Source organism: Mycteria americana, chromosome 3, assembly GCF_035582795.1.
Source record: "Mycteria americana isolate JAX WOST 10 ecotype Jacksonville Zoo and Gardens chromosome 3, USCA_MyAme_1.0, whole genome shotgun sequence".
NCBI lineage: Eukaryota > Metazoa > Chordata > Aves > Ciconiiformes > Ciconiidae > Mycteria > Mycteria americana.
The window spans coordinates 10,531,627-10,542,602 of NC_134367.1; positions in this window are offsets into that span (position 1 = coordinate 10,531,627).

Here is a 10,976-nt window from a genome sequence, read left to right on the forward strand (position 1 = left end):
AATTGTCAAGGTCAATGGGAAGTCTTTGCTTTGATTTCACTGTATGTTGGATCAAGCCAATAATGTGCAATACATATTGTAAATAGTCACAAAAGCTATGGAATACATAGAATAAACAGGTTTTAAGATAAAGGTCACATTCATAAGCCAGTTGAAGAATGACTTGGAAACACATCTATTTCCCAGCATAGAAATACCTTCATAGATAAGTTTAGGAGAAAAAGAAGAGGAAAAGATAATGTACAAAAATACGAAGAAAAAAAATAATGAATTCTGGAAATAACATCAAAAAGTGAAAAAGAACATAGAAATATAAACATATATAGAAATCTGACTCCTGGAAAACTGCAGATAATTATACCAATGTTCTGTTAAGAAAAATAAATTTATGCATGTATCAGTTTTCAGAAAACTATGCCAAGAATTTTAGATGGGTTTTCTTTCTCCTGGCTAATTTATGATTCAGAAATACAGGGTTTTCTTACCTGTTTCCCCATGATATTTCTGGTTTCACATCAAATTGTCTGACTTTTACTTATCGTGAATTTAGTTAACTGTCGAAGTTTCACTGACATCACTGTATATGATGGGAGTCAAAAAGTTTTCCTCTCAGTCTCCTAGGCTGAAGCCTAGACCTCATTTAAATGAATTCTCGATTTAAAGATGAATTTAAATAATGTTGAAGCATTCACTCACAAAATAGGACTACTTTTGAGTGGAAAATGTGTGGACCTGTTATGGTTTATTTTCAGCTGTTGAAATACTATATAGATAGTCCTTGAGAAAGGCATGCTCATGCTGAAGTAATGTTGCCTCTTTGAGAATAAACTCTTTAACAAACGACACTAGAACTTCTGTGTACATGTCTGTTTTGATACAATCAGTTCACTCTGTCATATGGTTGTCACTTGTTCATTAATGGGAAAACAGAGAGTCTGGTTTCATCCCATGGTATGATTGGTTACATACACGAAGCAGTGGAGCACCAGTTTACAAATACCCAAACGAGTTTTGTGGCAGCAGATACACTTTGACAGCACAGAGCAGCACCATGCAAAGATGCTAGCTCGGGTCCTGGAAACGGCAGAGCCCAGTGCCCCTATTGAGTTTATGCAGATATAACGCAGCTGGTCCACACCGATCTAGCAAGATCTCAGAACAAGTTGGGCTATACAACTTTGATATCCCTATTGCCAGATAATATTCTTACCTGAGTAAGTGTGCCAGTAATGATTTTTCTCAGATGAGCTACATTAACCCCAAAATCAGAATTTGACAAGCACAGTAGTATACACACTCCTATCTAGCTGTCAGAAGAGAGTGGGCATCTCTTAGAAAGTAAGGTAAATCCATTTTCTCTTTACAGCTTTCAGCCATCACAAATATTGCAATAATTCTCAAATAAAGAGATTGATTAGTCCCCTGTGAACTGCAAAATAAGGAGTTTTCATTCTGAATAGAACTAATCTGCATAAGTCACCCTGCCTGGGGGAACCAGAGGTATAAAAATCCCTGTTTACATGTCCTACTGAGTATCCCAGTAAATAAAGATGTTGGCTGCAGAGCCCTTTCACCTTCATTCACAAGGAAACTGAAGCCTGTGGGTCATCTGATCTTTATTTGATGTCAGATTGCACAACTCGTTTCCCTGAATTTCACAAATGTTTAAGCACAACCATATTTCTCAGACATTGTCTGATTCTTGCTTCCCTTCGTCGTGACAAATAGCCCTGTGAAACAAAGGACAATAGAAGAAATTATAAAAGTTATGGGAGAAGAGAGATTTAAAGTTTTGTTTTCTTTTGTTTTTCCTCTCATGGCTATTTATTTCTGTCCATCACCCATAGTTCTTGGGAGGGTTATAAATTCTAAAAAAGGATTTACTTATAAGGAATGGGTTAACTGAATAATAAATATGCCAAATAGCATAAATACTGGCTCTCTTTGGCAAGAGTGAAGCTTCCCAAGAGCAAACACAATAGTTTGCACACTAAACTGTGGTTAGAGGTTAGAGGAGATTTCCAAGTCTCATAGCAGCATTGCCGCCAATTGGATTAAAGCTCTCAATCCTGTAATCGATGTGACAGCCATTTTGCAGCCATCCCACAGTTGGTTTTGGGAGCGCCTGGAAGCAGAATATTGCTCTCAAGAACGAGATCTTGCTGGAACTTAGCTGCTGTTAAATCCCCACACCAGAGAGGTCATCTCAAGCACCCCTTTGAAACTCTGGCAATGTTTTGACACAGGAAGGGATGTGGATGTTCGCGTGTGTGCATAGGTACGTGCCACAAGCACGTACAACCAGGTGTAACTTCAATTTCCACGGCTTTTCCTGTTGTTTGTTTGTTGCTTTGTTTTTCTTTCAGGTTCAAGCAAATTTTAGCCTTATTTTCCATGTAAAATGTTATGGAAATGTAGACAAAACCACAATTATTCAAATTATGCTGCAGTTCACTTATGAAACGTTTGCAATATAATCATTTGAAATACTGTTAGTTCTATTTTGGCCTCTTTTTCAGTCTAGTTTATACAATAAGAAATATTATATTTCATAAATTGAATTATGTGGGAGATAACTGGGAATCAGCAACTATCTGGGGCTCAGTGACACTGTTTCTTTTTTTTTTTCCTATAGTCTTCATCATCTGAATTCTCATAAATGCCAGAGGGGCTTTTCTTTATAATTTACAGCAAGTATCAGACATAGAGCAGAACTGGTTGTAAAAGTTTAATTAAGTGAAACATTTTAACAAGAAATTCAGAGAACAATATGCCCTGCTCTAACTAAGTGATTGTAGAAATAACATTGACAAGAAACGTGTGTGTTCCTAAATGAAAAACTTTTGCAGACGTAGGACAGCAAAAATGTTCCAGAATTTTAGATTATGCAACTAACTAGAGCTGATCTTTTATTAAGTGATTTAAAAATACATGTAGAATTTGCTGCATATACAGAGATTCTACACATGCATCCACATCCACACACACCACACAGTGCATCATCCGCCTCTGGCTCTAAATTATGCTATTGATACTTTTAGAGCAACTGTTATTCTGGCCTACTGATACCTTACAAAGTTTATATTGAAACATTTAGTTGTTCAGTAAGTGACAACAAATTTTGTACTACTCTTCTGCTGGCAGATTTATTGCTCAGGTGGGAAACCAGAATTTATTAAAGGCCATACGGACATACAGAATTGCTTGTATTTCATTTCTACACAGCCAAATCCTGGCCCAAATGAAATCGATGGCAGCATGTCTATTGGCCTCAGCAGGAGTAGGCTTTGGCCAGTTAGGTGTATAACTTGAGAAGCACTTTGGGATCCTGTAGGACAAAGGCTATATTATTATCTATAAAAATCTACACAAAAATATCTTTGAAAAACCATGCGGACAGGAACATTAATCATTAACAAATTCAAGACAGGCCAGAATGGAGGTTGCCTGTGCAACACTAACCAGAGCCTCTTTATATATTTTTACCCAGTTTTACCTAGTATCACAGAGAAGGTCTGCCAGGGCCAAGAATCCTGGGTTCTGGTCCCATGCCTTAAACATAGAAATATCCATACACCTCTCATCACCCTTCCCCTCATTTCGTTATCCATCCAAGCCATTAAGGGAAACTGGGACCTTGTAGAACAAAAGCGTATGTTGGAGGTTTGCAAGACCCGACTGGGCAAAGTCTTGAGCAACCCAGTCTGAGCTGAAGGTTGCCCCTGCTTTGAGCAGGAGGTTGCTAGAGACCTCCCAAGGTCCCTTCCAACCTGAGTTACTCTGTGATTCTCTGTGACTAAACTGATACGGCTTTAGGTTACCATACTTAACACCGTACTTACCCTTTGGTAAACGGTTTATGAGCAATTGGCTTCATCATCATTCTGATATATCATTAAACAAAGACAGAGAAGTTTTATGGTATCCCTGCATGTAAATGCATTATCATTCTGATTGCAACCATGAGGCATAGGCCCCAATACTAAACACAGATGCAACCACCCATCTGAATACTTTCTGTCACTAGCCTACCACTGTTCTGGCAGCATCGAACGCCACACGTGTACATACCAGTGTATTCCTGATAAAACCTTTATATCCAGCATTCAACAGTCCAGTTAGAGAACTGCCAGAAGTTTTGAATGCTGCTGAACTGGTATGATGAAGGCACATTTCAATAGTAGGAAATCGAAATAGTGTGATCAAGGCAAACTAGATCACGTCCATCCATCATTATCTCCAGTTCAAGCAACCTGATAACCAGTCATGGCTGAACTAAGGGGAAGTAAGTGTCAGGGCAAGTTTGCCAAGAGGCTTGAACTTCTGTCTTTAGATTGACAGTAAGGTATTACAACAGCTCTTTCACCATGTTTCTATTCCAGCTGTCTTCTCTCCAGGAAATAGCTTCATCCTTAACCATACATAAAACACACAAAACCCCTAGAAAACTGCACGGTTCCCCGGGTATTACCTGCCAGCTATCTGATATTATTCTTTGGTATAATACATAATTTCCTTTGACCCTCAGTGCCTGTGACACTCACTTGTATCAGCCTGGACCATCTTCTGCAGAAATCTTCCTTAATTTCTCTTTAATATTTCTGGGTTCCAGGCCCACTTGAATTTGTGAGTCCAGGGGATTTCAAACCTGCTATAACCTATAGTGTTGGAAACCTTTTCTTTCACCTACTCTTGCACAAGAAGCAATACCTCACTGTTTCTCTTACTGATGAGAATGTCTCTGCAGTGGGGATGGGCCAAGGCCTGCCCTTGCCTTTATCTTCCTTAAAGTACTTTTTCTCTATGAGCTTGCCATGCATTTGGATATAGAATTGTGTTCACAACCAGCCGGTCAGTCCTATAATACTGGGTATGTACCTACATGAGTATAAGTTTGAAAAATCAAGTGGGTAGTACAGGTAACAATGTAGGACAAATTCTTCATGCCAAATGCTATCATTCCCCACAACTGTATCTTGTACTCTTTATCTGGTCCATACTCACTTTGCAATCATCCTAAACTCTCCTGAAGCATTCCAGCAATTGAAATCTTCTCAACCAGTCCTGCAGCTTTGCTCTTCTGTGTTATTCTTGTCAGTTTAGATAGAATTACCCCTCTGCCTTACCAAACCACGGACACTTTCCCAGCACGCAGGAACTGACCACAAAAGCATGCTATGATTGTTGCCATTTATATTCCAACAGTGTGATTTTGGTAGCTGTTAGGAGAATAAACAGCAACATTAGATCTTCTCAGAATGGCTGGAGAAGGGTCATCTGCTAGTCTGGGCATTGGCAAAGTGAAGAGGATCAAGCACACTGAGCAGCAGTACCACCATCAACCTATGGAAGTAACAAAGGTCATGCGAGATGCTGACACCATGCTTCTGTTGCGAAGAATTTGCCAGGTGTTTGCTGTAAGCAGAGACCCACCACAAGTTATAACCTCATTCTGATTTCCCAGCAAATGATTTCAAGAGGACATGCTAGAAACCGTCTTGAATTTATGGATAGATCTATACTGCCTTTGCGACTCAAGGAGCAAGTTCTGGTCTCTGAACAAGTGATATGAACTAGCTCAAACGTTATATAGTCCTCAAACAGGACTTGGAACAACTCTCTGTTCAGCGTCCAAGTTTCCTTAAAGAGGGAACTTTTGGTTATTCCTGACTGGAGCCAAAAGCCATATGCAGTATAGATGTCTGGGGCACCTGAGACTTAGTCTGAAGCAAGGAGTGAACCAAACGGGCAGCAGAGAGAGCATACAGAATGAAAATGCTCACTACATCTACCATACAAGTGGCATGGTTAGATACTTACAGGAAGCCACTTGGGTGAGTAAAGAAGGTCTTAAACAAGGAGATGCATGGGGAAAAGGAACAGACCTGCAATTCTTTGAGTGCTGCCTGCCACTTCTATAATTACTCTATGGAAGTTATAGTGAAAGAGTCTGGGGACTCCTGGGTTTCTGGGCAACCAGCTTATTCTTACAGAGATAATATTCTGCTCTGGTTTGCGTACAGCTTTGGCTAAGAATGGAAAGCAAATAGTTAGCCTCCGTTACATACTTTTCTTTCCCCACACATTTCCCCTGCTTAGCACTACCTCTGCCACAGTTAAGATGTATTCCAATATTGTTGCCAAGTAGAGGAAAAAAGTGAACATACACCTACTCGTTATTTTGCAGTAGTACCTTTTCTAGCATTTCCTATGATTACAGGACTTTATTTCTAAAAAGCTTGATAGTGGTTTTATTCTGAATTGTTTTCTGTAGAAAGTGTTTTATGCATGTCCTTGTATTCAACTCTACCACTGCTCTGAAAGTACTGGTAATTATAGCTCTATTGGTAGGTTTCATGTGTGGAAGGTTTTTGTGCTGGAACCTCCAGGAATCACTCCATCTACTAATATACTGTTTTGCCACCAGTCTCTTAAACATCCCCACACTGCACCCACCAGTGACTCTGAAATGCCATTTGTTTCTTTTCCTTCTAAAGCCTTTAATATTCTTAAGTTTTAAATCAGTGGCTAGCCTGAGAGGCAGTTAAGATCCAAAGCCAGTAACAAGATGCTATGAGACCCCTGTGCTAAGGCAATCGAACCAAGCTTCTGCATTTAGCCAGAAAATCCCTGTTTCCCAGGTACGTGCTCGCTCCTCACACTTCACGCTCCCATTGACTCTGCATCACATTATGCGGCAAAAAAGGAAGAAAAGTGGAGAGGTGGTATCACTCTCTCTGAAGTTCAGCATAGGTGTTAATTTAATGTATTTCAGGATTACTACCTTTGAATGTTCTCAAAGAGACATTAGTAAAAAAAGGTCTCACAAGCACTTACTACCTTTGTGTTGTGTGACACCAGACAGACATTTCACATTTTTAGCAGGCTGTTTATCTCTCCATAATGCTCTTTCTCGGTTGTTATTATATTTGTTTCTTTAATAAGCCTTTGTTTTTCTCTATGGTAATGACTGGCTTACAACTACTTACAAACAATACGGAAAGTTATGCAAAAGCATTTCATTTTAAAGTTGCAGAACAGAAAACCAGCCAAATTTGAAGGAACACACATCCCTCACACATAGCCCATATATGCAAAGCTATGAAGTCAAATGCATTACAGCAGTACGAACCCCACCTCGTCTCTCTCTCAGACACATCTGTCTATATGTGCACACATCGATGCAAACACACACACACGTACAATGTACATTACTGTCAAGTTAAAAGCCTAAAGCTAATCCTGAATCCTTAGGTCATCCCCTTCATTTCAGCACATCGAGCCAGCCAAGTCTTCCCAACATGCCTGTCAGCAGTTAGCGACGTAACTCTTCCCACTCAGGTCCCATTAATTCAGCAGCTTCACCAATGGCGTTCTACCGAGTTCATCATCTAAAGCTTCAATTTTTGTTTAAACACAAAATCAGAAAGTTATATTTTTTAAATGTTGCAGTGAGGCAGTTTGACTTAATTTTGTTCTCCTTTCAGCTGAAATGTGCTGATGAATTTGATATATAATTCTGTGAAGCGATACAGTTAATCTCATTCAACATTGGCCAGTTCCTCCTCCAAAAGATTTGAACTGAAATTTTCTAGTCCTTTTAGAAACACACTTTTGTTTTAAAAAAGCTTGTTGATATTTTGCTAGCCCAGTGACGACCTGGTGACTTCTTTGTGGCCATGTGTATGTGTGTGTCATCTGGACTTCTATGTCTTCCCTCTTAAGGTTTCCACTGATTGTCACTATCTTTCTGCTTTTTACAAATCTTAATATATACCCCATGTCTGATTACCCTTACAACACATTACCCATTACAGAGACAGGATCTAGTTCTAATACCTCATGTTCTGGATTGAGGTTCAGCTCCCAGGCCAGTTTTGGATCCACTGCATGATTTGGTCACCTCATTTTCTCATATATTAGTTTCCAGCAGTAAAATGGGAATTATACTTCTCTACTTTTCAGTGAAGTTGTCAGAATAAAGCTAATTCATGGCCTGGAGATAATCTAATAACTCTAATGGTGCTGAAGACCATGAAGTAGATAGACACACTGTAATGGCAACAAGAAATCAAGATACATGTATTGACTTCTCTCTCCCATCATCATGTTTATTGTTTTAGAAACTTGGAGTTGATTTCATGTGCTAAATCACTCAGAAACACTCTAGTCCACCCCAAAACCATCATACATACCAGGCATCAAACATATAACACTCTCATACAGATAAATGATCCGAGGAATGGACTCAACGGCTGCTAGCAGTTAATTTATATCGTGGTTTCGCCATAAACTTTTAACTTTGGAAATAATCTGCCACCCGTTTCAATTTCTGGCTGCCACATAATGCACCTTTGTGAAGTCACTTTTCTGTCTAATAGAGATGTTTCTTTTTACGGGTGAACATTTGTTTAAAAATAACAAATAGTTATCTCATTTACCGTTCACAAAAAGCATGCCACTTAACCGTATGTAACCAAGCCCCATTTCATCTGGTTTAATGTTTAGCAAGGCATGCAAACTAGTCGATATTACAGGGAGAAGATGATTTATTTAATAAAATTACATTACTTTTTTTCCATTAAAAAACCAAATAATTGCAACAAAAAAGTGTTTAAAGTAGAAAAGCATAGCCTGCAAAGATTGATACTGAAAAGTCAGCACATACTGGAAAGTCTGATGCTAAGCTCAGCTGCCTCCTCACCCCGTCTCCACTTCTGCTCTGTATCTGGTGTGCAGCCAGTCTCTGTTTCTGAAGTCGAGTACTCCCATAGTGATTACTGATATCCACCATAATGTAGTTAGCAGATAGCCCATTTGTTCCGCTGTGGATAAAGTTGCAACAGAACTTTTTTAAGCACACTTTTTTCCATTGGGAAGGATAAAGTTTAGGATATATATAGATATAACGTGTAATATGCAATGTATAATGTATACATTTACATGTTATATCTACCTATCTGTACTCTCTTCGTGGACAAGAAGTTGAACAGGAGTCAGCAGTATGGTCTTTAGCCCAAGAAGCCTAACTGCGTACGGGGCAGTTGTAGCTAGCTGTTCAGTGAAGAGATCCTTCTCCTCTATTTGGCATTTGTGAGACCACATCTGGATTACTGGGTCTGGTTTGGGGATCCCCAGTGAAGGACAGCCATGGGCATATCAGAGTGAGTTCAGCAGTGGCCAGCAACCTAGTCAGGGGGCTGGAGCACACAGTGTGCGAACAAGAGGGAGATAGATGGGTTTGTTGAGTCTTACGAGGAAAAGGCTAAGGGGAGACATTGCTATCTTCCATTAATGCTGTCTTCAACCTGTTGCATGGTTATACAGAAGACAGAGTCAAGCTCTTCTCAGAGTGAAAAGACAAAAAGCAATAGATAAAAGTCATATGAAGGAAAAAAAAGTCACCCTGTGAGTGATCAAACACCAGCACAGATCCCAGAGAGGGTGTGGAATCTCCTTCTTTGGAGATGTTCAGAACTCAGATGGGCACAGTCCCAAGCAACTTCATCTGACTTCAAAGTTCAATATAACTTGAAAGTTAGCCCTACTTTGTGTTGGGTGTTGGATCAGAAGATCTGCAGAGGTACCTTCCACCCTGAATTACTCAATTTCATGGTAAGACCTAAAGCACCCCAAAAAAGTGAAAGGCTGTGAGTTCATACCTATTTAAGGTCAGAGATTCCTCAAAGGAAAGCTTAGTTATGAAAGCCCCAGCCACAGGAAAATCTTCCAGTGGAACTCAGATCAGCCATGCAACACAGATGTGTATTAAATCTGCCTTCAGCACTTCTTGTGCTTTAGTGTAATGTAAGTGGAGGAAGTTCATGTTTCCCACTCTCACTGGAAGTCACAGAAAATTGCCCTAGATGACATTTTGTGGTCATAGACTCCCTGTTTTGCTGCTGTTGTTTATCTTCAACACATGTAGAAATTGTTTTTGGGAAAAGATAAGCCAATAAATGTGATCTTTTGTTTTGATGTAATGCATTCCTCTTACTCATTAGAGGAACTTTTTGAGATTAATCTAAGAATGTTGCTCTTACAGTCAACCAGATAAAGCTTCTTTTTTCTTTTGGGGAAAGGAAGGGTGGGATGTCTACAGTTCTTTTCACTAGAGCAACACTGATACTTTATGCAATTGGGCCTTTGTTCTTAAAATAAACACATAAACTTGGCTTAAAATAAGAACTAGTAGAATTTGTTTGTTATTAGAATGCACTTGTGATTAGCAGAACGATTAACCAGCAGCTGTCCTTTTGCACTGTGTGAGATGACCACACTTTCCCCACATATTTTGGAGGACAAGAATGGCATGTGCTATGATGCTAAGGATGTCAGAAATGTTGAGGATGCCTTTTAAATTACATTTACTGCTCTGTGTTTCTCCAACCGAAGAGGCACTGTAAGAAAGCAAGGAGACTTTGAGCAAGACAAGCAGCCCATGCCCAATTGATTTTATCTCTGAGCTTGTTTTCTAATAGCAGGTTGTGAAGCATAGGTTTTTTGGGATGGTGCCCTCTGGGAAAAAAAGCACACAAAAAAGACCATTCATGCATACATGCACATCTTTCTAGGAGTGTCTGTAGCACTGCAATATGTACACCAACTGCAATATGTACACCAGAGTTTGGGAACCTTTTTCAGAGGGCTGTAATTGCTTCAATTCCTTGTATTCAAAGTTGTTAATGTCCTTTTCATGTCCCTTCAGATACTGCCCTAGAAGCGTCTGGTAGAAAGCCCTGGGGGATTTCTCCATATTCTACCCTTTGTTTAAGCCACTGATCTGACTGCTAAAAGGCACAGTGAGTGACGGTCAGGCCATGCCCTGTTTGTTAAATACTTTCACAGAATCAGAATCACAGAATGGTTGAGGTTGGAAGGGACCTCTGGAGGTCATCTTGTCCAACCCCCCTGCTCAAGCAGGGCCACCGAGAGCCAGTTCCCCAGCACCATGTCCAAATGGCTTTTGAATATCT